At 46.9% G+C, this 25,725-nt stretch overlaps 1 long non-coding RNA gene across 1 annotated transcript; it reads right to left on the reverse strand.

The window, feature by feature from the left end:
- Nucleotides 1-15,432: 15,432 nt before the first annotated feature.
- LOC144790969 (uncharacterized) lies at nt 15,433-16,413 on the reverse strand. Its single transcript, XR_013602260.1, has 3 exons — nt 16,313-16,413; nt 16,122-16,227; nt 15,433-15,725 (listed from the first exon to the last, which is right to left on the reverse strand). It is a non-coding gene; the product is annotated as an uncharacterized LOC144790969 (long non-coding RNA).
- Between the last annotated feature and the right edge of the window lie 9,312 nt (nt 16,414-25,725).

The raw sequence follows: 25,725 nt of genomic DNA on the forward strand, positions 1-25,725 counted from the left end.
ATGCTGCCCGGTTAGTTCGTCTGTTTCATCGCCTGCACCCTGGGAAGCCAAGGCCTGTAGGGAGGCTTTCGGGAGGGGGTACTGTTGGGGTTCAAGGGCATCTGGTTCCTTCTGTCTAGTTCCCCGTTAGCGGTTTTTCTTAAAAGTGCCAAGTGCATATGCGAATTTATGGACGCTCCCTAGCGCTCGCTTTAAAAGGGGGCTGCCAACAGGAAACAGATGCTTGGTTTCTTTATTGGTCCCTTGCCGTGTGTTTCCTGTTCCTGTGGTTCTACCTTGTTTCCCTTCCTTCGAGCTCCGTTCCAGCGGTCTTTTCTAGTGCTGGGTTTTGATCCCCTTTTTCCCCTGCTCCCTTGTTTTTCTATTCCCTTGGGCATTTCAGAACCCTTTCTTGGGGACCTGTTTTTTGATCTTCGGTGACGTTCTGGGATTCGTGGCTGCGTTTCCTTTGAGTTTTACCGTCCCGTTATTATCCCTTTTTTGTATCCAAACCATCTTGTTATACGCTGTGTTTGGGTGGTTTCACGAAGGAGCTGAATAACGGCCGTTTTTGTGCTACCTTCGTGTTCTTTTTTAGATTCCAGGGGTTTTTTGGGTGTCTTTCGTATTCCCTTTGATACCATTTTTCCCCTGTCCTTTTTTTTGTCCTAAGAATTGTGAATTCCACCCCCTTTGTCATTCTCGGTGTTTCCCGAGGGGGCGTGGTTGGTCTGGGGTTACGCAAGAAACAACCAATACAATTGCAGTGGAAGAATTCCTGTTTCGTATCAAGCCACTCCCGTTTGTTATCTGGGGTAAGCAGGGAGGTCGGTGGTTCGTGTGTGTACTTGGCACTGGTAATAGTAGTAGGGGTGTGTTTAATCTTGTCTCCTTCTTTCATTTTAGCGTTCTCGTCTGTGTCAAGTTGTCAGCTGCCAAGAAGCCAGAGGAGACGAGTTGTGTTCCCCAAGACCTTGGGTTCCCTTGTTTTGTTACCCACCTTCTCCCGGTGTCGTGTTCTCCACCATCCGTTTTGATTGCGGGTGTTGGGGGTCACGGTGAGTGTAGAGGATTGGGACGTTCTTCACTCCTGCGGTGTTGGGCCAGTCGGCAATGGAACACACCACAGCATCACTCAACACCACCACAGCACCACTCAGCAGCACCACTCAGCACCACCACAGCATCACTCAGCACTACCACAGCACCACTCAGCACCATCACAGCATCACTCAGCGCCACCCCAGCATCACTCAGCACTACCACATTATCACTCAGCACCACCACAGCACCACTTAGCACCACCACATTATCACTCAGCACCACCACAGAATCACTCAGCGCCACCCCAGCATTACTCAGCACCACCACATTATCACTCAGCACCACTACAGTACCACTCAGCACCACCACAGCACCACTCAGCACCACCACAGCATCACTCAGCACCACCACAGCATCATTTAGCACCACCACAGCACCACTCAGCACCACCACAGCATCACTCAGCACCACCACAGCATCACTCAGCACCACCACAGCATCACTCAGCGCCACCTCAGCACCACTCAGCACCACCACAGCATCCCTCAGCACCACTACAGCACCACTCAGCACCACCACAGCATCACTCAGCACCACCACAGCACCACTCAGCAGCACCACTCAGCGCCATCCCAGCATCACTCAGCACCACCACAGCACCACTCAGCGCCACCACAGCACCACTCAGCACCACCACAGCATCACTCAGCACCACCACAGCATCACTTAGCACCACCACATTATCACTCAGCACCACCACATTATCACTCAGCACCACTACAGTACCACTCAGCACCACCACAGCACCACTCAGCACCACCACAGCATCACTCAGCACCACCACAGCATCATTTAGCACCACCACAGCACCACTCAGCACCACCACAGCATCACTCAGCACCACCACAGCATCACTCAGCACCACCACAGCATCACTCAGCGCCACCTCAGCACCACTCAGCACCACCACAGCATCCCTCAGCACCACTACAGCACCACTCAGCACCACCACAGCATCACTCAGCACCACCACAGCACCACTCAGCAGCACCACTCAGCGCCATCCCAGCATCACTCAGCACCACCACAGCACCACTCAGCGCCACCACAGCACCACTCAGCACCACCACAGCATCACTCAGCACCACCACAGCATCACTTAGCACCACCACATTATCACTCAGCACCACCACAGCATCACTCATCACCACCACAGCACCACTCAGCACCACTCAGCACCACTACAGCACCACTCAGCACCACCACAGCATCACTCAGCACCACCACAGCATCACTCAGCACCACCACAGCACCACTCAGCAGCACCACTCAGCGCCACCCCAGCATCACTCAGCACCACCACAGCACAACTCAGCACCACCACAGCATCACTCAGCACCACCACAGCATAACTCAGCACCACCACAGCCTCACTCTGGAACACTAGAGCATCACTCTGGAACACCACAGCATCACTATGCGCTACCACTGCATCATTATGCGCCACCACAGCATCACTCAGGGCCTCCACAGCATCACTCAGGGACTCCACAGCATCACTCAGGGCCTCCACGGCATCACTCAGGGCCTCCACAGCATCACTCAGGGCCTCCACAGCATCACTCACGGCCTCCACAGCATCACTCACGGCCTCCACAGCATCACTCACGGCCTCCACAGCATCACTCAGGGCCACCACAGCATCACTCAGGGCCACCACAGCATCACTCAGGGGCACCACAACATCACTATGCGCTACCACAGCATCACTGAACGCCACAGCGTCACTCGTCGCCACCACAACAACACTCCGCGCCATCACAGCATCAATCTGTGCAACCATTCAACAACAACTGGTTCAAATATGTTCTCTCAATGTTTGAAGCTTCATTACAAATGTCACAAAAAGATGTTAATATGTCACTTCTGTTCTTGGATTTTCGTCACAATAAAATACACTGAACATAATCTTCACAAAAGTTATTTACAAAAGTTTAAGCTATTGCCATTATACATTACAATCACTTTTATTTAAGTATTAATTAATTAAAAAAATTAAAAGCCATTGTTATTTGTAATATCAATACATCTCAGTCACGTAAATACAAAACATGTTGCATTACAAATGCTATAGGTGTCACATTTGCGAAAGTTATAACTATTGGCATTGTAAATGACAAAGCTATTAATTTAGCTATTTTCAAAACCAACACATAAATAAAAAAGTTGTCATTTACAAGACCAATAGCTCAAACTTTCCTAATGCGAGCCCTATTGCATTGCAAATGCTTATTTAAAAGGTCCACTATACTTAAACGGCAAGGTGCTGTTGTGTTCTACTAGTAATTTTTGAACGTGGTTTCCACTGCAACTGATTTTGCTTCACTTACTTTTTCACGTCTCTGCTTCCTGCCCAATATCCACCGATGGCTACAATGCCCACATTACAAAGATGATAACAATTTTGTAGTCCAGGTCAGGCTCATTGGAGGCATACATTGCCACCTTCACTGACTTGCCGAATGTATCACCAATATATGAATGAGTCCTGCTTTAAACTTACACTCTTTCTGCGCTTTCTGAAACAGACACAGAAGGCTACAAGGCCCAGGGAAGGGGGCCCCCACACCATGACCTTCCAGCTCGACACAGTGCTATGAGGCACTGGGAGGGGGCCCCCCTCCCCTGGGCCTTCAAACCGTAACAAGGCACTTCCCAAGACACTGCGAGAGCTCATCAGAGTGCAAAAAGTGCACACAAAAAAAACCTCAGCTGAAGGGGTGTGCTTCAATTGTAGCTGCACCTAGCTTAGATGGCAACGAGAACAGTAAATATATTTTCGTTTTGTATGTAATACTGCCCCCTTGTGTGAGATCAGTACAAGTCAAATATTGCTTCTGCATAAATGAATTGCGTTTAATATATCGAGCTAGGAGTAATGTTATTACTGAACTTTAGCTGTTCAATTAAGATAAGAGACACTGCCCTACCAAGATTCGAAGTATAACAAAAGCCAGTTAATCTGGCTGCTCCCTCCTCCCCTCACCCACCTCCTCTTACCTGTGTGCGGCTGGTGCTCGAAAGAAACAAAGGGGCCTCTGTTGCCTGGAAACAAAATGCACAAACAGAGCCTAGAATGGCCTGTACTTAACCGAGGCGCTGCCCCGCCCCTGACATTGTGAGCCAACATAATTGTTGGCCCAGCTGTTGTGCCGCCCCCCATTCTGTTTGCACCTTCCCCCACCTGTAATGTGATCAGGTGAGGCAGGGGGCCCTGTAGTGAGCTGTGAAAGTGTGACCTTTCACAGGGGCGCGAGGCCCCCTGTGTTTTGCCGAGCGCGAGGCCCTGGGCGACTGCCCATGCCTAGCGTCGGCCCTGGTGAGCAGTGTGAGCATACGCACATCAATGTGCCTGCTGTCACTGCAGTCTGGAAAAAAAACGGACGACTGTGCCAGGGCACAAAACAGGGCCGGATAGAGATCCGTTTCGAGGCCCCCTTTAAAAAATTGCCGGTGCTCGGCACCAGTGAGCCCTGATGTGATTTTATGGCCAGAGCTGCCGACTTTGGAGCTGGGGCACCAGGTTCGAGCCTCGGTGTCGGCTCAACATCCTGTGATTCTGGGCAAATCACTTAATCTCCCGCACCTTCCAAAAACGCATGTGTCCTTGTGTAACATAACTGGTGCTCATGTAAAGCGCTCCAATACCTTCGGGTCGAGTTCGCACTATATAAAACTACAACAACAACAAAAAACAGCCACAGCAGTATTGAATGGGCAAGATTTATGAGCTAGCTGTCTTGGGATATGAGACTACAAGCAGGTGGTCGCTTCTTTGCTGTTTCGTGCATACGCTGGTGGTCTGCCTTTGTAGCCTAAGGAGTTCTTGCCTCATAAAGTAAGATGCAGTTGTACAGAGAACCCAAAATCAAGGCCTCTTCTTGCCCGTTCAGTCTGATGAATGGTTTGCGAAACTGGAAGAAAGTTTCCGGAGAACTGCAAGATGTCAACAACATAGAAAATGTGCCGCTTCCATTACCATATAATAAACGGGAATATAAGAGATGTCTCAGGAATAGGAAGGATGGCAGATGCATTCGGGGCGTATTTTAGACACAAAAGGTGTCGCAGCCCCATGTATTAGTTGAGCGAATACTGCGGCAGCAGAAGGATTATCACAGAAACAAGTGACATTTCACAGGTATAAGAGAGCTGTCCTAGCCATAAGAGAGGTGCCACCGTTATAGCGGAAATGTAGTAACCACGGAGGCAAAGAACAGGTTACATTACGCATCGTCAGAAGAAGAGACAAACCAGTTGTGGTTATAATACGGAGCCCCTCGTAGATGCTACAGTACTGCCATTGACCTCTAGATGGGGGTGTTGACAAAGGAATCAGAACTGAGCAAAAAAAGTTACTCAAAGGAAGCAACAGAGGCTTCGAAAATCTAAGGGTAGCTTCAAAGAGTTTGGTTTCGCTGTATCTCTATTTTAAAGGAAGTCTAAGAAAAGAAACGACGGATTCATTCTGCCCTACAAAATCACAAATATGAGAGGAACCTGGCAAGATTACCAGTCTCCAAAAACAACTAAAAAAGTGGTCTTTAGTAAATTCTACACAAACACAACCCATATCTAGATAGTTTGGATGCTCTGTAGAAAACCCGATTGTAATTGTAGTAGCGCGGTCTAGTGTTGCACGTCACGTGAACTACGTGACGTGCCGGCGGCCATGTTAGGCTGCGCGCGCAGGGAGCGAGAGAGTGGCGCGAAGAGTCGGTACGAGCAGCACAGGCTCGGCGCTCTATTAGGGTGATAAATAGAAATAAATACATTGAACACCACCGAGGCTGCAGAGTCATTATTGGGGGCAGCAAGGAACACTACAATGGCGACGAGGATGGGATGAGCAATCCCCCAAACCCCCCCCACAGAAGAAAAAAAAAAAAAGGACAACTGCACACCGGTGGCCAGAAGAGACCAACAGGCTCCACACTGCCATACAGGTACCCTATAGAGCGCGGCAGGGCCTATAAAGCATCCGCTGGATCAAGGCAGTCACCACAGAAGGGGACAGAGCGGGAAGGCACAAGAATTGCGCCAGAACCAGCCACCAACCACAACCTGAGGGCACAGAGCTGGATAGCGTACAAAAGAGCGAGGGGGCTGACGCAGGTAGTCCCAAGGCACACGGAAGCGAGGAAGAGCAAGACAGCACGCCGGGGAGCCCCAGGGGCCCAGAGCCCAAGGTCAAGAGCGAGAAGCTGAGTACGCAGGCGGGGTATGCGACGGCGCCTGTACAATTTCTACCCAGGCCGGGCGAACCACTGATGAAGTGGGAAGACTGGCGAGAGTACATCGACAATTTCATAGGGGTATTAGAAGACGAGAACGAGGAAGTGTTCAAACCCCAGCGGAAGAAACGCATCTTGTTACTAAACTTGGGCCCCGAGGGGTTGAGAGTGTACAAAAGCTTAGTACCAAAACAGAGGACAAGCACGGACGGTGACGTGTACGCTCATGCCATTGAGGACCTCAATGAACATTTCAGGCCGGCGGTATGCGTGTCAGTGGATAGATTCAACTTCCAACAAAGGAAACAGCACCCAGGAGAGACAGTAGAGGAATACGTGGCAGCACTGAAACGATTGGCGGCCACCTGCAAATACGACAACTGGGAGGAAGAATTCATAAAGGACCAGGTGGTAATGCACACCACGTGCACGTCCGTACAAGACAAACTATGGGCCAGCGGAGACACCACCCTGAAAGAGGTCATGGTCATTGTCAAAAGGGCAGAGCTGGCAAGAAGGTGCGCTGAAGCGACGAAGAAAGAAACAGTGCCCAGCACCATGGTAAACAGAGTGGACGAAGAAGGGCCCCGGAAGGATCACCTGAACAGGAAGTATGCAGAAAAGGGACAGTCCAAATGGCAAAGCTACGGCGGTTCTCAAGGAAAATCGGCGGGAACCAACAGGAAGTCATGTTACAGTTGGGGAAGCTGGACGCATGAGGCCCACGACAGAAAATGCCCGGCGTTTCGCGCCAAATGCTTATACTGCGGTATAATAGGTCATTACGAGAAGGTGTGCAGGAAAAAGGCCTCCAAAGGAGAAGTGCGATACGTAGGCCAAGACAACGATGACCAAGAAGAAACGACGGAACAGGAGGTGGTCACGTTTCTGTGCATATACGACCAGTTACTGGGCGTCGAGGGGCAAGTGCTCAGCGTCGATGGCAAGAGAACAATGAAGCCCATCCTGGAGATGAAGATTGGCGGCATCATGATCAGTGTAGTGGCGGACACAGGCTCCCCATACACCATTGTCCAGCGAGCGGTATGGGAGGAGAAATTTGCACCGCACTTGGGTTCAGCACTGGAGAAGTTAGACATCCGGCCAGTATCATACAACGGAGACCAAATACCAATGGCAGGGTTCAGACCGTTACTCTTCGAGTTCCGCGGCCGGTCGGCCAACTGCAAACTCTATGTGTCAGAGAAAGGCCCCTCGGTCCTGGGATGGCTGGACCAGGGTGACCTAGGCATCAAGCTTGATCCGGGAGGCAAGGAGCAGATACTACTGACGGAACCAGAGAACTGGCCAGACCTGGAAAGGTGGAAAAGCGAATTCCCCAAAGTCTTTGGAGGAACAGTGGGGAAGTTAGAAAAATTCGCACACAAGATAATCCTAAAGGAGAATGCGGTCCCTGTAGCCCACAAGGCCAGGAACATCCCCTTGGCGGTACGAGATGCAGTTCGGGACGAACTCCAGGACTTGGAGAGAAAAGGGATCATCGAGCCGATAACGTGCGCCGAGTGGCTGGCGCCCTTGGTGGTAGTCAAGAAACCCAGTGGAAAGGTCAGGTTATGCATCGACTTACGCGAACTGAACAAGAACATTGTGGTCAAGAGGTTTCCCCTACCCCGAATAGAGGAGATGTTGGCCAACACCAGGGGGATTAAATGGTATTCCACCATCGACCTGACCTCTGCCTACCACCAAATAGCTCTACACCCGGAGAGCCGCCACCTCACATCGTTCATCACCCCATTCGGATGCTATCAGTTCCGCCGAATGCCGTTTGGGCTGGCCTCGGCGGCAGCTGTTTTTCAGAAGCTGATGCACCAGCTGTTTCAGAAAACAACTGGAGTGCAGTACTTCCAGGATGACATCCTAGTGATGGGCCAAGACAAACCCGACCATGACACGAAACTAGGAGAGGTGTTGCGGATTCTGGAATCGAAAGGCCTCACAGCTGAGTGGTCCAAATGCCGGATAGGAATGGAGTTAGTGACGTACCTGGGGCATGAGATCGGTGTAGGTGGAGTGACCCCAAAGACAGACAACGTGAGAGCCATATGCGAGGCACCATCACCGACCAACAAGGATGAAATCAGGTCGTTTATCGGCATGGCAGAATATTACAGCAAGTTTATGCAGCATTTTGCCTCCAAGACACACCATATGAGGCAACTCACTCGAGAAAACACGGAATTCAAATGGTCTGAGGAAGCCCAAGGTGAATTCGAGGTGGTCAAGAAAGAAATTGCGGAAGCCATCCCACTCCAAGGTTATGACCCCCAAGTGAGGACGGTGCTGACCACGGATGCAAGCGACAAAGGGCTGGGCGCAGTCCTCATGCAGGACCGAGGACAGGGACAACTGGATACGATAAGCTTCGCCTCTCGCACGCTGAGTGACACGGAAAAAAAGTACAGCGTGATTGAGAAGGAGATGCTGGCGGTGGTACGGGCCACTACAAGATTCAGGCAGTTCCTGTGGGGCACACGGTTCCAATTGAGAACGGACCACAAGCCGTTGCTAAAGGTACTAACATCTAGTGGACATGCCAACGCAACGCCCCGGATCTCCAAGATGTCGCTGAAGTTACTGGAGTTCAGATATGATGTAGAGCACATCCCTGGGAGCAAGAACAGAGTGGCAGACTACCTGAGCAGGGCAGCAGCCATGGAACAGAGCGGGGATGACAAGGCGGGAACAGAAGAATGGGTAGCGCTGACAGAAGACTTGGAGAGTACTATCAGCATCCAGGAGTGGAGACAGGCATATGAGGAGGACCAAATCCTAGTGGCAGTAAAAAACACATGTCATCCAAGGATGGCCGAAAAAGAGATTTATCAGCGGAGAACTGAAACCATACTTTGAAGTCAGGGAAGAACTATCGATTGAGGACCGAAGAGTGTTTATGCAAAGGGGGGAGAAAGTGATTCCTCCGGCTAACCTCATCAACAAGTTGTTGGACATGCTCCACGATGGGCACCTCGGAATAGGCAAATTGAGATTGAGGACAAGACAGGATTACTGGTGGCCAGGAATGGACATAAGGGCTGAAAGACATGTGAGGAACTGCACCAGATGCCAGGGAGCAGACAAGGCACTCAAACCCCTGCGACCAGCAATGGGACAGTTTGAACAACCAAAAAACCCATGGGAGGAGTTGTCGGTGGACATCCTGGGTCCGGTTCTGGACACACGGGGCACACAGAAGTATGTATGTGTCATGGTGGACAGGTACTCGAAGTGGCCTGAACTCAAGATAGAAGAAACAATGGACACAGAAACAATAATAAAATTCATGGCAGATACATTTGTGAGGGAAGGAATTCCTAAAGCGATTCTCAGCGACAATGGGCCACAATTCAGATCGGAGAAATGGAACAGCTTCATGCAACGGAACGGCATCATATCCAGACACACCTCCATTTACCACCCGGCGGGGAATGGTCTGGTGGAACGTTTTAACCAAGTAGTGATGGGGTCGATCCAAGCGGCCATATCAGACAACAAAGACTGGGAAGTGGAGATATGGCACATGATTTGGGCATACAGGATTACCCCCACAAGCACGGGATACAGTCCATTCCAAATACTGAGGGGACGAGAGCCATTCACCCAGGACAACAGAGTGTGGAAAGAAAAAACGGTCAAAAGTGAGTGGTCCCCAGCAGTGGTGCGAGCAAATCTGGAGAAGGCCCAGGCGGCTTACACCAAACACTACGACAACAGGAGACGGGTGAAGGACACTGGATTGGAAAAAGGAGAATGGGTACGTGTAAAGTTGGCCACGATGCAGAAGAAAGGAGAGAGCAAATATAGCAAGCCTATGCAAGTAAAGGAAGTCCTGGGCAGGGCGGCACTGCTGAGTGACGGGAACGTATGGTCGCAGGACCGCATGGCGAGATGCAACAAGATTTTGTGTTGGGACCAAGGAGTAACAGACTTAGACGAGGAGAACCAAGAAACAACTATGCAGGAACAACCAGAGACAGTAGTAGAAGGGAATGGAGAAGATCCACAAAGACAAAAGACTGAGACGAGTGACCGAGAGCAGAGGGCTGGAGGTGGTATGAGCAGAGGCGATGGAAGTGCAGCCGCACCAGTAAGTAGAGGAAGAAGCGATGGAGATGACCCCAGCACCCCGGTAAGACTGACCCGCAGGGGTAGAGTGGTGGTCAAGCCAGCCAGGTTCAGAGACTATGAGATGAGCAGTGGACTATAGTTATGTTGTACATATTATTGGGAAAAAAGGGAGATATGTAGTAGCGCGGTCTAGTGTTGCACGTCACGTGAGCTACGTGACGTGCCGGCGGCCATGTTAGGCTGCGCGCGTAGGGAGCGAGAGAGTGGCGCAAAGAGTCGGTACGAGCAGCACAGGCTCGGCGCTCTATTAGGGTGATAAATAGAAATAAATACATTGAACACCACCGAGGCTGCAGAGTCATTATTGGGGGCAGTAAGGAACACTACAGTAATTGTAATTGTAAGCAGCATTTATAGAGCGCACTGTGACCCTACGGGTATCCTGGCGCTTAGACACGTGAGATCAGCTAACCTCTGAGTATAATTTAAGGGCACAGGATCAGTGAAGCTAAAAAGGACATGGCCACAAACTTAGGCCCTAGGAAAGATCCAAGTTTTTATTTAGCTTCTTTCTGAATGGCAGCAGATTTTCTATCTGTCTAGGTTCGGCTGGAAGTTTGTTCCAGGCCAAAGCTGCTGCAATGCTGAAAGCCCTTCCTCTTGATCTAACTCTTCTAAACCTGAATACTCTTACCGGTTTAGCTGAGGAGGTACGAAGGTTACGAAAGCGGGCATACCATTAAAATCTACTTTTTTATTTTTATTTATTTTTATTTTTTCATTTAATGCGATTTTCTATAGTGCAAACATTACCCGAAGGTGTCAGAGCACTTTACAAAAGAACCAGTTGCGATGCATAAAGACTTAGGATTACATGAGTTACATAAAAGATACAAACAGGAACAAAAATTGCAAATGTACAAGTTGTAAAGTCACACATGGAAGAGATACAAATAGAAAAAATTGCAAATGTACAAGTTGTAAAGTCACTCAAGGAAGGGATACAAATGGATAAACTCTAAGAATCACATAGGAATGGTAGTGAGTACAAAGGTCTACTACATACACTTGTGGTTAGAGTTATCTCTATATACATATATATATACAAATAGTAGATTGTCTTAGGATTCCATTTTACCAGCAATTCAGCTAGGACAAGTATATATCACATATTTACAGAGTGAAAAGAGAAATAATAAAAACATAAAAGAATAATAAAAATAAAAAGGGGTAGAGAGTGGTATGTTGGGAAGAAGAGTTGGAGGCTGAGATTGGTGAGAGGAGAGAGGGGGACCTGAGGGGGAGAAAGAGATAAGGCAGTCCAGAGTAAGTGAAATGTCTGAAGGTCAGCAGGATGGAATCCAAGGGACCAAAGGAAAGGACAAGAATCAACAAAATGGCGGACCCGGGTCGTGGGCATCGATGGAAACCATCTCAACATGGCAAGGTGCACCCAGAGCAAGAGCGACAACAGGAGAGGGTCCCAAAATGGCGGGGCGCACACAAGTTCCAGTCCAAAAGTTACGAGGACCAAGTCCAAAGAAAACCAGGGAGCCGACCCAACAGAGGAAGAACAAGAGGGGAAAAGGAGCCAGACAGTCAAAAGGAGGAGCATCTTCAGTATTTGCACCTCCTTTCACCACTGCTGCACACACATGATCCCTGGTCTAAATGCTCCCATGTTCCTGTACTGGGCACCACAGTCCACCCGTGTCATTAGCTGGAGGGGTGCTAAAACAAATCCCCAGGTCTCCACCCAGCTTTCATGCTCGACAAAAAGCTGATGTCTATCTTGGCTCTCCCAGGGGGGCGTTAGTGGTTTCGTCATATGTAGGGGGTGAGCGCTGTAATTAAAATCCTCTCCCGGTCGTGTAACCTGTCCCACCCGTCCACTGTGGCCACGGGCCCCCATCCACACACTGCGGTCGGGCCACACAGGTGGATGGAGGCTGCAGATCCGGCGATCACGGCCTGTACCAGCTGTGGGAGCCCGCCTTGGAAGATGAAAGGGCAGCAGGGCACCCGCTCCTGATGTCGCGGCCCCCACATGGTTACCTCATAACGTGGGTCCATTTCACTGCAGTCCACCCACTTCTACCTCCGTTTCACCTCGGGCGCCATTTTGAGGTGTTATCGCCAGGGGTGGATATTGCGGATATCACGCCAGAGCAGCCGCTGGAAGTATCGGCGGTCCCAGCAGTAGACGCTCCAGATCATCCGATTTGGGCATTTGGCCCTTACAGATAATTTAGTGGAGCTTGGAGGGCCATGTTAGGATGTTGTGCGCGGGGTTTCCACGGAGCTGAAGCTCCGGGCGGCCATGTTGGAATTGGCTTTACTCTACAGTATTCTACTACACTGTAAAGGCTTGGGCCCAAGGCCATGCAGAGCCTTAAAGACTAAGCATAGTGACTTGAACTGTACCCTCTGCATAACTGGAAGCCAGTGGAGCTCAGCAAGTGCCTGAGGAGCCGATGAATGTCGTGATCTCATCAGAGCTAGCTTGGCCGCCATCAACTGGATTCTCTGGAGTCTTCCAATCAGATATTTAGGAGACTCCAGCAGCAATGAGTTGCAGTAATCAAGTCGGCTTGGGACAATACTACCAACGATCTGGTCTTTTTAGGGAGCATTGGAAGGATCCTTCGGAGCACTCTCATCAGAGTGTAGCTGCCACCAACTATCTTGTTTACTTGAGACTCTAGACTCAAATTACCATCAAAGCTGACTCCTAGATTACGTACTACCTTGGCGGTAATCAGTGGGGCTGTCACAGGTAGTGGCCAGAACCCAATAGGTAGTGGAAGGGGAACCTTCCCAACTGAGCAACACAGTGTCTCGTTTTTTTCCCCATTGAATTGCAAGTAGTTATTTTGTAACCATGATGCAGTGTCTTGCAAACAGTCATGACATTTTTCCAGTGAGAGTGACTGGTGGCCTTCTAGACACAGAATCAATTGGGTGTCATCAGCATAATTCACAAGGCTTATATTATGTGATTTGATGACAGCAACCAAAGGTCTCATATAGATGTTAGATAGAATAGGGCTGATGGCAGACCCCTGTGGCACACCATGCTGGACATTCATGAACTGTAATTGGTACGGAGGAAGAGTAACTGCCTGTTGCCTCTCTGAGAGGTAAGATTGAAGCCACGCCAGTGCCAGCCCTCCCACATCCGCTCCAGTGAGCCTGGCCAGTAGTACCTTGTGATTGACCGTATCAAATGCTGCGGACAGGTCCAGCAAAATTAAAATTGCTGATTGTCCCCTGTCTGCCCGCATTCGGAGATCATCCAATACGGTCACTAAGGCAGTCTCTGTCCCATGTCCTGGGCGAAAGCCAAATTGCACATCCTCCAGCTTTCCGTTGGCTTCAAGAAACTGGGAGAGTGCTCTACTGACTAGTCTCTCTGTGATCCTCACTGGATAGGGCACCAGTGAGATAGGCCTGTAGTTCTTTGGACAGGCTGGGTCTAGTGAAGCTTTTTTTCAAGAGAAGTGTGATTATCGCTTTTTTCCACCATGTTGGCACTGTTCCGCTTTCCAGAGATTGCTTGCTGATCAGCCTACGCACTGAAAAGAGCTCTGCTCCTAAGGCTTTCCAAATTTTATGAGGTAGCGGAACCAACGGGGATCCTGAGGAAACACTAAAGGCTAATTTGGTAAAATCCTCCTCTGATGGTATTTCAAAGTGATCAAGGATACCAGAGGTATCTGTCATTTCCTGCACATGTTTCTAGAAAGTTAGATACCCCTGAGATTTTCAATTCTGAGCCTCCATTGTGGGCACACTGCCCAGTTGTAGCCCCTTAATGATTTTGCTTATTTTTTCCTCAAAAAAGGTGACAAAACCATCACAGAGAACTTGTGTTGGGGGAGTCTCCTTTTTAGTGCAAGCAGGGTTAGTGATATCATTCACTATTTTAAAAATGCTCTTTGCGCTGTTAGGAGATTTTAGGATAGAGTCAGCAAAGATTTCAGCCTTTGCCATAGGTATATTCTTTTTTATAGCTAGTTATTGTTCCCCTCCAAACATTCCTATCCTCGTCACTATATACTCTTCTCCATTTCCGCCCTGCCTATTTACATTATTTTTTCAAGAGTCTCAGATTATCATTATACCACGGTGCAGAAGGTCTACCCCTTTTTTAATATCTTTTAGGGGTGCTAAATGGTCAGGCTTCGTATTTATTTGATTACAGAAGTGTGAATAGTTTTCGTCCACCTGTTTGCCTGTACAAACGCCCTATTCATGAAGAATTTCGGCGAAGGCTTAGTCATACCTAATAGTCCTCTCCAGTCCCTACCTCTAAGATTCTCATTTTTCTTTGGGGTAGCTGTTTTCGATCTCGGGCTAACAGTCCTGAATTGTATTAGATGGTGGTCGGACCAGTCTACTGGCAAGACTGTCCCCATCTTAATTAGTTCTTTATTTGCAAAAATTAGGTCCAGTACATGCCCTCCTCTATGCGTGGGCTCTATGAACCACTATGTCAAATTCATGTTTTCACATGTCTGAAGTAGATTTTGATATCCTGAATCTAGGTTCTTGTTAGGCTGTGGAAAAGTAAATTTTGCCATGTTCTGTGTCCCTACGTGTTCCCCATCTTATGTTATGTGTGCATGATTAATATGCATATGTATTCCCCATGTTTGATTAAAGACGCAATTACAGTTGTGCAAAAAGTCAAAGGGAAATCCCTGGGGTGTATCAATACGTTACTCGTGTCTATGCTCGCACGGTTGCACTATAGTCCCCAGTTAACAGGTTACTGTAGGTCACCGTCAGAAGAACAGAGAACTTTATAATGATTCCCACAACGAAAAGTACTTGTTAACAGTCTAGATTTTTATTAAAAATAAAACGACAATTTACAATAAAAATGTACACATTTAAAATTTCAAAGGAACCTTTCCCTGAAAAGTAAAAATTAATCAACAAGATGTCATTGAATGATAAAAAACTGTAAAGCATATAAGTATATTCACATTACATTGCATATCATGAGCACACACATTGGTTATTATAGACAACACATATAAGGACAAGAAAAGAAAAAAGACCCCTTTAAAACAGTGGCACTTTGATGTTTCTACCACAATTGATTCCTGGATCCACTAACAGAAAATGGCCTGTATATTATAATATAACACACATGTGACCATAATATATGTGCATCCAGTGCGTTTAGGCTAAAGGTGGATTCTCTCATATAGAAATGCGTCGACGCGTTTCGGTGCTTTGCACTTGGTAATGTGGCACCTTCCTCAGGACTTCTTGATAGGGGTTTTCCGTACAAGAAAGACTTCACTTTCCCTGTATATAGGGCGAAATAATATCATGTCAGAGTCTATTTGGCCCTGAATTCATAGTCATACTCTCTACATACTTTTATCTACTTTATTATACTAAAGTTCAGGATATATTCATGTTAGCCCACCTAAATGACCAATGGTGTGAGCCTCTTCAATTTTCCTTAATGTAGGTACCATCTTCTAATTGCTCTTAACATTAGGAAGCTCCACAATTAATAAATATGCCAGTAGTGTACAATTGATATTACCATTGAAATACTTGGACGTCATATGCAACATTTCATTCCCTTCAAATACTATTCGTATATGGAAATCATTACTATAAAGGCGGAGACTCCCAAAACACGGAGTGAGGAGTGCAAGTTATATATATGTTGGCTGATGTCAACTACCTCACCTAAATATAGGCGAAAGGATAGAACACCGTTCCTTTATCGGTGGGTCCTGGGCGCCAGTTAGGTCGTTCCAGGGCAGTCGCTGTCGGATCACAGGCTGTGTTTGGCCTAAGGGTAGATATAACAGATATTCAGAAACTGGGTTTAAAATTTGTTCTGCACTCCAGGGTGGTATCTAATGTTCGCTCATTACCTTTGTGTTATCTTTCAGGCTTCTATTGGTGATGTACTTTTATCCTCAAATTTGGTCTTGTCTTTTTCTTTATTTTTTCCGTTTTAAAAACTCTTTTATCTGATTAGAGAGAGATGATATGTTTCTATGTCTCTGTGGTACAGATAATTGGCAAATGATAGATGGTATCATGAATATTGATGTTTCCTGATGGAAACGTAGTGACAAGGAGGGAATGTGGAAAAGTAAATTTTGCCATGTTCTGTGTCCCTACGTGTTCCCCATCTTATGTTATGTGTGCATGATTAATATGCATATGTATTCCCCATGTTTGATTAAAGACGCAATTACAGTTGTGTCCATCCCTAGTATGCCAGTTCCCAGTTCTCGTGAATACTACGAATATCAGGCCTATGTAAAGTTACGTTGCCACGTTTCTCAGTGTGCACGTTATTTCATTGTAAAGTCCCCGTTTCTAGGCCTCAAAAGGGCCCGGACACCAGATTCAACTCCTGTCTCCTGAGCCCTCGCTGAGGAGCGATACAGCCCCCACCTGTATTCCTGACCCTTCACTTACTTCCTGCCTCACAGTGCCCGGCTCGGCCTGGCTCTGCCTCTGAGTCTGCCAAAAGTATGTTATGATTCTAGTTATCAGTTCAGCCCTCCTTCTCTGCATTCCTAAACTACTGAATCGCATCAATAGTTTCCATCATCGTCTAGCCCTTACGTCTCCATGTAAGAGAAATACTGTATTTATGGTCATTTAATATTCTTCATCACGCACTACATGTAGAATAATGCATGCTCCAGTCTTAGAGTCTGTTAGCCTCTCCCCTCCTGACTCTTAGTTTATATCAACATGTTCTCTAAACATCAGATACTAGATATTGTTTAAGGCACATGTCGCCCTGACTCTCCAGACTCCAGTCTCTGCTCCTAGTACAGAGTTCATAGCCCCCAGCTTCTCCTAGTAACACGTCATTGTCAGTTTGCGCGCACTATTAGGTTAGAGGTCCCAGCTCCTTAGGTAGCCCCCTCCATGTTTCCGCCCCATTTATGACATATTCTGTTACGTTTACATCACATGTCTATGTATACGCCTCCTGTTACACCCACTTTCACCCTTATCTTTCGCGACTGCTATTGACCACATCCACTGCTCCGCCTATTGTATGTATTGTAGTGCAACTGTTTTAGTATATATGCTTGTGTACTGTTATTAAAGTTAGCGCGCGCTCATCCCAGATCCAGCCCCGGCAGCTGCCGGGCTCTGCCATCCTATTCCTGTGCAGGTTGTCCTGTTCCTGTCCTTTATGCTGTATTAAACCTGCAAACTCCTACTACCTCGAATCTTGACTCTTATTTATTGAGCTATCTGTTATTGCTATGTCCAGTCAAACCTAGATCCGGTATTATTTATTTATATACCACATAATGGCGCCCGAATAGGGACTTGCCCTTTCCCCACGCGCCGGTGAAGCCACGTATGCCCCCTGACCCTCTGCAGCCGTGACGGAACCATACCGGCCACGTGCAGATATTTCTGCTTCAAGTATCCCTCAGGCCCACGGAGGAGACGGAGGTTGCGGTCCAGCATCCAGACGAGGCGGTGGAGGAACGCGGCGAGTCCCGACCAGAGCCCAAGCCGAGAGTCCAAGGTCCGAGGTATCCGGAGGCCCACCCGTAACAGAAGTCCGAAGTCCGTCTGTCCGGCGTCGAAGCAGTCCAGTCCAGTCCGAGGCCTTCCGTTCTTGCTGCCCGGTGAGTACCGTTGCTAGGGTAGTATCTAGACAGGGTCAATCTAATTGTCTCTGGTCCGTGGGGTTTGGTGGTACACAGATCCCAAAACGAAGTGTCCACTTCGGTGGATGCGGGTCCTGACGTGTCTCTTTATGAGACCGGTAAGTTTCGTACTGTTTCAGCAGTGCATCTAGTCTCTGTTCTAGCCAGTTCTGTTCTCGAGAAAATTCATGTATTCTGTTTTCCGTATTCCAGGTAGTATTTTGTCAGAACTGTTATTTTAAATGTTCTTCATGTATTTTAATGTCGTGGTATGAGAGTGGTGTAATTATCGTGTTCATTTTGTATTGTATTGTGTCTAGATTACAGTTCAGTCATGCCTTTATTTTCTAAACTACGTCAGTTAAAAACCAGAAAAGGTCTGTTAGAAGCAGCAGTTCCTGTCCCGCCTAGGGACAGTCCAGGTCATTTTATGTATCAGAAGCATGGCATAAGTGCCATATTATATCTAGATTTATGGGTAGAGTACACCAAAGAGTTAGAAGAAAAGTATAGATGGCCCGTATCAGGTACGTGGGATGCCGAGTGCATCATGCGAGTAGAAGAAGCATTATGGAAAAAGAAAGCCAGACAGTCACAGAAAGATGCCATCGAGTTATGGCGCAAAGAATCTCATAAAAGAACCGAAAAAGAAATCAGAAAGTCAGAATTAAGTAGAGAATCCTTAGAACGAGCCCAAGAAAGGGAATTAATCGAGATAGGTGAACGAGTTAAAACCGAACAGTCAGACAGACAGAGGAATGCCCTCATTAAGGGTATGTATCCTCTTCTTGCCGAGGGCTTGCCAAAAGCGACCCCGGAGGCATCCAGTAATTTTCCGCCACCATTAGTTCCGACCAAGCTACGTCACAAACCGACCGCAGCTGATATTTTCATCTCGTCCTACTTGGACGACACAGTCCCAGAATATGCAAATCCTGTTCCGTCAGTCCCTGTAAATCATGCAATTCCTGCTCCTCCAGACACCGGAGTACCTGCCACGGTACCCCCGGTCCAGCCTACATTACAATTTCCCGCCGCGCCAGTACGAAGAGTATCAGTCGACGATTCCAGTTTAGGGGCCGCAGGAGGAGGTCCTCCTGGTACCCCGCCACCACACCAACGAGTAACGTTAGTCGAGTTACATGAATGTGCGTTACAGCGTACGCCCAAATATAAGTCCGTTGCAGATATCCGACGAGCTCTTACTGAATGCCGCTATGATCCAGTTGCAGGTGATGATAGTACAGTTATATATTCCATCCGTGTAAGACGGGTGACCGGGTATTTGGACACCCTACCGAATATGAAAGAAGATCTAGACAGAATATATCGTTTCATCCGTACAGGGGATGATCCAGAAAGTATTGGCGAAGCCATGTCTCAAAGGAAAGCTGAGATCCAGCTCATGCTATTAAAGTTTCTGATTAATTGTTTAATAAGAGAACAAGATTACCCGTCCAAAGATCCGGCCGAAATGAGAATCCTGACAAGGTGGAGTGATAATATAGCCGAGGGTAAACACAGAACTATCAGTAGTATAGAGAGTATGTACAAGAGAATTCGTAAGGAAATAATAAAGTTACACGAACAACGTAAAGCAGCACAAGTAAGCGAGAAAGAGAATGACTCTTCTACTGAAGAGGTAGACGACGAGAATCCCGCCAGAATAGCGTATGTAGGAAAATCTAGATTTCCAGACCGCCATTTACGCCTAGAACACAAGTCAGTTTTTCATCACCCAGCACCAGAACAAGGTTCTCTAGAACAAGTATTTCAAGCTATCGATCATATTCTGAAATCACGAATCGGTTATAGTAAGTTAAGTACTATGCATGAACAAGAACTAGCCCGATCAGCAGTCCGATGGATTACTGATTCTACCACTTTTCCAGACGAAATAGTGGCACAAATGTTTCTGAAACTGCCCCCAGCCGAGCAACGACTGGTGGGTATGTATATGATCCAGCACCTCATTACTCTGTATGAGGGTCAACATTCTGATCCAGGTCCGTTACACGATGTCCTGAACGAGTTACTCCAGTATAGATGGAAAGGTTTAGGTACCGATTTAATTAGTGTCATTCTAGAACAGCGCCACAAATATAGAACGTTCCTGAAACCGCATTTTGTTCATGTCTCACCTCCAGAAAGTAAACCCTTTTACATAGACAGACAGAATCCGTTACGAGAAGTACACCCAGTCAGGACAGCAGATGGTGAAATGCAACGAGTGTTTGTTTACACTCCGATTACAAAGATGGAACTCTTAGAGATGAAGAAATTAATTCCCTGTCATGACAAAGATCCAGCAGGGTTCCACCGAGAATTAAAAGACATGCTCCGTATGGGAGAATACACGTATCCAGATATTATTAAAATGCTAAAGGTCCTGTTGCCCGCAGGGGTATACGAGAAACTCAAGGAAAAAGAATGGGAGGTGGGAGAGAAAAAGATCGATTGGGCAGTTCTAGAAGCTGAAGATAAGATACGATTACCAGGTACCGGTCTTGGAGAGAAATGTAAAGAATTACCTGAATTGTTAATACAAGTTTTGCCCAGGTTATTAGCCACTAAAAAGGAAGACTGGGATGCAATCTCAGCCTGTAAACAGAAACAAGACGAAGACACTAGTGATTTTTATTCTAGATTTGAGAAATGCTTTATTATAAACAGTGGCTTGAAGACGAGTAGCGAGTCGTACCCTCATCTTTTTGTTACTAAATTAGTCGAGAATTCAAGTCCACAAGTTAAGAATCGAGTTTTGAAAGTCGAAAGTACATGGCAAGCTAGTACCCCGTCCCAGATGTTACAGATGCTCCAATATCACCAGAATAGAATCAGAGAAGAGCAAGATCATGAGAGAAAACGTATGAAAGACACGAAAATGAAAGTACTAGTTGCACAATCTGTTCCTCAAGACAGTCAGAAGAGGGATCCGAATCAAGCCAGTCATCCTGCAGCTCCCGTTAAAGGGACCTGCAATTATTGTAAACAGCCAGGTCATTTCATAAACGAGTGTGCAGTTCTGAAACACAATATAGCTACTGGTAAAACTAAAGAAAGACCACGTCCGCCTAGACAAGAACAAGTTTCACAGACTTCTCAGCCACAGAATGCACAACAGACAGTTCCAGCACCGCAGCCTATTGCTGCAACACAGCATGTTACACAGCAGATGTACCAGTATGCACAGTCTGAGTATCCAGAGTATCAGCAGTACTCATGAAACAGCTTAGAGAGGGAGGTAGGCTTGCCTCTCATCGAGATTCCTGTAGATCAAGAAGGTCCCTATGTTCATAGTCAGGTATTAGGGAAAGACAGAAAGTTTCTGATTGATACAGGGGCAAGTAGGACGACCATCAGTCACGCCGAAGTTCCAGGGGCTCCGCTCTCAGGCTCTAGAAATGTTTCCCTTGGATTTTCAGGAAAGCCTATTGTAAACGAGATATCTAAGCCAGTTACTCTAGAAGTAGGTCCATTGTCCCGCACTACTGATCTGTTACTTACGAAGTCATGTCCAGAAAATCTGTTAGGTATTAGGACACTGAAAGAATTAGGTGCAGTTATTTGCTGTTCCCCCGAGGGAATACGACTGTTTCTACGTGACTTCAAGGGTCACTATGTATTACGAGATTTTGATCCGAGATTGTCTAATGTTCCGCAGCATCTATGGGCGCAAGGTCCAACTGATGTAGGTCTTATGCAAATCACACCCCATCGTGTGACTCTCAAGCCAGGTGTAGTGTTACCACGAATCAGACAGTACAGATTGCCACCTGAGGCTGTAGCAGCCTTATCCAAAATTATTGACGAGCTCATGGCTCAAGGAGTAGTTGTAGAAACTGACTCCAATGTATGTAATTCTCCGATCATTCCAGTCATGAAACGTACTGATCCAAATGCACCCCCAGTATATCGATTAGTGATTGACCTTCGAGAACTCAATAAATGTATTATTCCCCAGTACCCAGTTGTCCCAGATATTTCATCCCTATTGACAGCCATTGATTCCGAAGCCACATTTTTCACAGTCATAGACCTCAAGAACGCGTTTTTCAGTGTCCCCATTCATCCAGACAGCCAGTTTCTTTTCGGATTTTGTTTAAATGGAAGGAGCTATATGTTCACACGAGCTCCTCAAGGTTTCACAGAAAGTCCTAGCATTTACAGTCAAGCACTTAAGAGACAACTAGACAACATTCACATGCCAACAGACACTGCCCTGCTCCAGTATGTCGATGATCTACTGATCACAGCCCGTTCTGAACGTGCTTGCGAGCGAGCATCACTTACAGTCTTGTATTTCCTTGCCGAGATGGGGCACAAGGTGTCCCCTTCAAAGCTTCAATTCTGTGTCCAGCAAGTGATCTACTTAGGCCACTTACTGTCCAAGTGGGGTAGGCAGTTGACACCAGACCGTATCCAGTTAATAACGAGTCTTCCTCAGCCCAAGACCCAGAAGGAGGTACGTGCTTTTATCGGCCTTACTTCTTACTGCAGACAATGGATTCCTCAGTATGCATTTCTAGCTAAACCACTAATACAGTTAACGACACAGGAGGCAGCCGTATCGACTGTCCTCCCTTGGACATCTGAACATACACTTAGTTTCAATGAGTTGAAGAAAGCCTTATGCCAAGCTCCAGTTCTAGCTACACCGAACTACAGTAAGCCTTTTACACTTTTCGTCACAGAACGCGAAGGTACAGCATTATCTGTTCTCACACAAGATCAAGCAGGACAATACAAGCCCTGTGCTTATTTTTCGAGCACATTAGATCCTGTAGCCCAGGCTCTGCCTGCGTGCCTCAAGTCAGTTGCAGCCACAGCACTAGCTATCAGACAAAGTGATTCCATAGTATTAGGACATTCCTTGACAGTACAAGTTCCACACTCTGTGGAAGTTCTTTTAAATCGAACACAGACTCAGCACTTGACAATTGCACGTTTAACAGGTTATGAACTGACACTGTTCCAGCCACACATAGAAATCAGACGCTGCAATGTTCTAAATCCTGCTACACTATTACCGTCAGTTAATTCGAATCCTGCCACACATGACTGTGTGGAAGTAGTTAACACCATGACAAAGCCAAGACAAGATCTGACAGATATTCCATTACCAGATCCCGACCTGACACTTTATGTGGATGGTTCATGTATGAGAACAAGTACAGGAGAACTAGTAGCCGCGTATGCAGTGACTACTGACACTGAAGTTATAGAAACACACCGTATTGACACCCTGTCTGCTCAAGCAGCAGAGCTAGTTGCTCTGACACAAGCCTGCATACACGCTAAGAACCTGAAAGTTAATGTTTATACAGATTCACGCTACGCATTCGGAGTTGTACACGACTTCGGAGTGCTCTGGCAGGAGAGAGGTTTCATGACTTCTCATGGAACCAAGATTCAGCATGGTCTCCTTATTCAAGCTCTGTTAGATGCCATACATTTACCGACATCTATTGCTATCATGAAATGCAAAGCACATACGAAAGTTACTGACATTATTTCTCAAGGTAATGATCTAGCAGAGCGCACAGCCAAACTTACAGCACAGACTCCAGACATTTCAGTTAATCCAACACAGACACATACTCCAGATCCGACTACCTGTATGACAGTTAAGGACCCTACTCAAGATGTCATAGATATCCAGTTACATGCTACTCCCGATGAAATTAAGAAATGGTCCGAACAAGGAGGGGTCCAGACAGATCAGGGATGGGTAACGAAGGGTAAAGCCACATGGTTTCTCCCCGACTCTATGGTTCAAGTCATTATCAATACCGCACATAGTCCAGCACATTTAGGAGAAAAAGCTATGTTAGACAGTATCCAGAACATTTGGTTTAACAAGCATTTACGAGCTGCAGCCAAGCAGAAAGTCCGAACCTGTATGATATGTTGCCAGTTCAATCCAGGTAAAAGTGTCCCGGTGGAACAAGGTGGATTCCAGCCCCCTGACCACCCTTTTGAGGTCCTCCAGATGGATTATATTCAGATGGAGCGATGTCGAGGTTTCAAGTATGTCCTTGTAGTTGTATGCGCTTTGTCCAGGTGGACAGAGGCATATCCAGTTCCAGATTACACAGCCGCGACCACTGCCAAGCAGTTGGTTCGTGAATTCTTCCCCCGTTACGGACTCCCTAGGGTCGTATATTCTGATAACGGCCAGCCATTCTCATCTGAGCTCATGAAACACATCTCCCTGTTGTTAGGGTACCAGTGGAAGTTCCATTGTGTACGCCATCCTGAAGCAGCCGGTCTCGTAGAGAGACATAACCAGACCCTGAAAATCCGCATTGCCAAAATATGTAAAGAGAAAGGTGTGGACTGGTTAGTAGCTCTGCCAGTCGCTCTGTTTTATATGCGCATGGTCGCACATTCCAGATCAGGTCTGTCCCCGTACGAGGTCGTATTCGGCCGCCCCCCTAATATGTGGGGTACACCTAGACCTCGAAGTATTACAGATGTTTCAAGTAATATGCTGACAGATTACCTAGCTTCCTTGATGTCTGCCCTACACTCTTGTCGTTCACAGGTTTCCGCCGCATTTCCAGACAATACCGAGGTGGCACTGCATGACATCGTTCCCGGAAGTTTGGTTCTTGTGAGGAACTTTGATCGTTCAAGTCCGCTGGAGCCTCGCTGGAAGGAGCCAAAACAGGTCCTCCTGGCCACCCGTACTGCCGTCAAGCTGGAAGGCAGGAAGGGCTGGGTCCACCTGTCTCACGTGAAAAAGTTTTATGGACTAAAGACTGTTTCCAAGAACATTTCCAAGGATTTTAAGGATTGCCAAAGTACTATTCTCAAGGACTGTCCCGCAAAAGACAATGATACAAATCCCTCCCTGTTAGAGAAAACTCCGCAACAGGAGTATAAGCTAAAATTAAGGTCTAGTAAAATAAGTCAGCCAGTTTGATTGTCTAAGTCCTCCCCTAGGTGAAACGGTTAGACCGGTTTCTGACATGTATAAAATAGACCCCCATAGTGAGAGAGTTAGTCAAAACTCAATCCGATGTATCGTTTTTCTAAGTTTCATATTGTTTTTCAGCCTCATGATTACCTGCACAGGTTATGCATTTTATTTGTGTTTTCCAGTTTCTCATGTAAATAAGTCTTCTATTTTTACAGTAGAGCACACGTTTAGTGATCTGCCTCCTCATGAACTATCTTATCGTCTTGCTATGCGTAATAATTCCTTTATCCGCATGTTACATTATTCACACCAGACCAGCAATGCCACTAATTGTTGGGTGTGTGGTCGACTCCCCCCTTTCCAGACACCGAAGGGAGTTCTGCCACTCTTTCCTTATCCATTTTCACATAATGGTTCATGTGGAGCATGGTCCACGTTAACGTCATCCTCAACAGATATGTCTTTTCTTAACAGTACATGTTTTCCAGACAAGCAAGGTCTTCCCCACAGAACAGGGCTAGATCTAGAAAATGAAGTTTATAATTTAGGTAATTATTCTTCGAATTTTATGGTCCTGAATGTTCAGTCTGATACTACTCCAGACTTCCCTGCTATGTCAGTATTACCAGTCAAAGGCGAATTATGTGTCCAAAAGAATGGTTCCGTACATGTAGGACATAGTGATTGTACTACTATTGTCAAGTATAGTGACAGTGGGAAATCTATT

The sequence above is a fragment of the Lissotriton helveticus genome, chromosome 11 (genome assembly GCF_964261635.1).
Source record: "Lissotriton helveticus chromosome 11, aLisHel1.1, whole genome shotgun sequence".
In the NCBI taxonomy this organism is placed as follows: domain Eukaryota; kingdom Metazoa; phylum Chordata; class Amphibia; order Caudata; family Salamandridae; genus Lissotriton; species Lissotriton helveticus.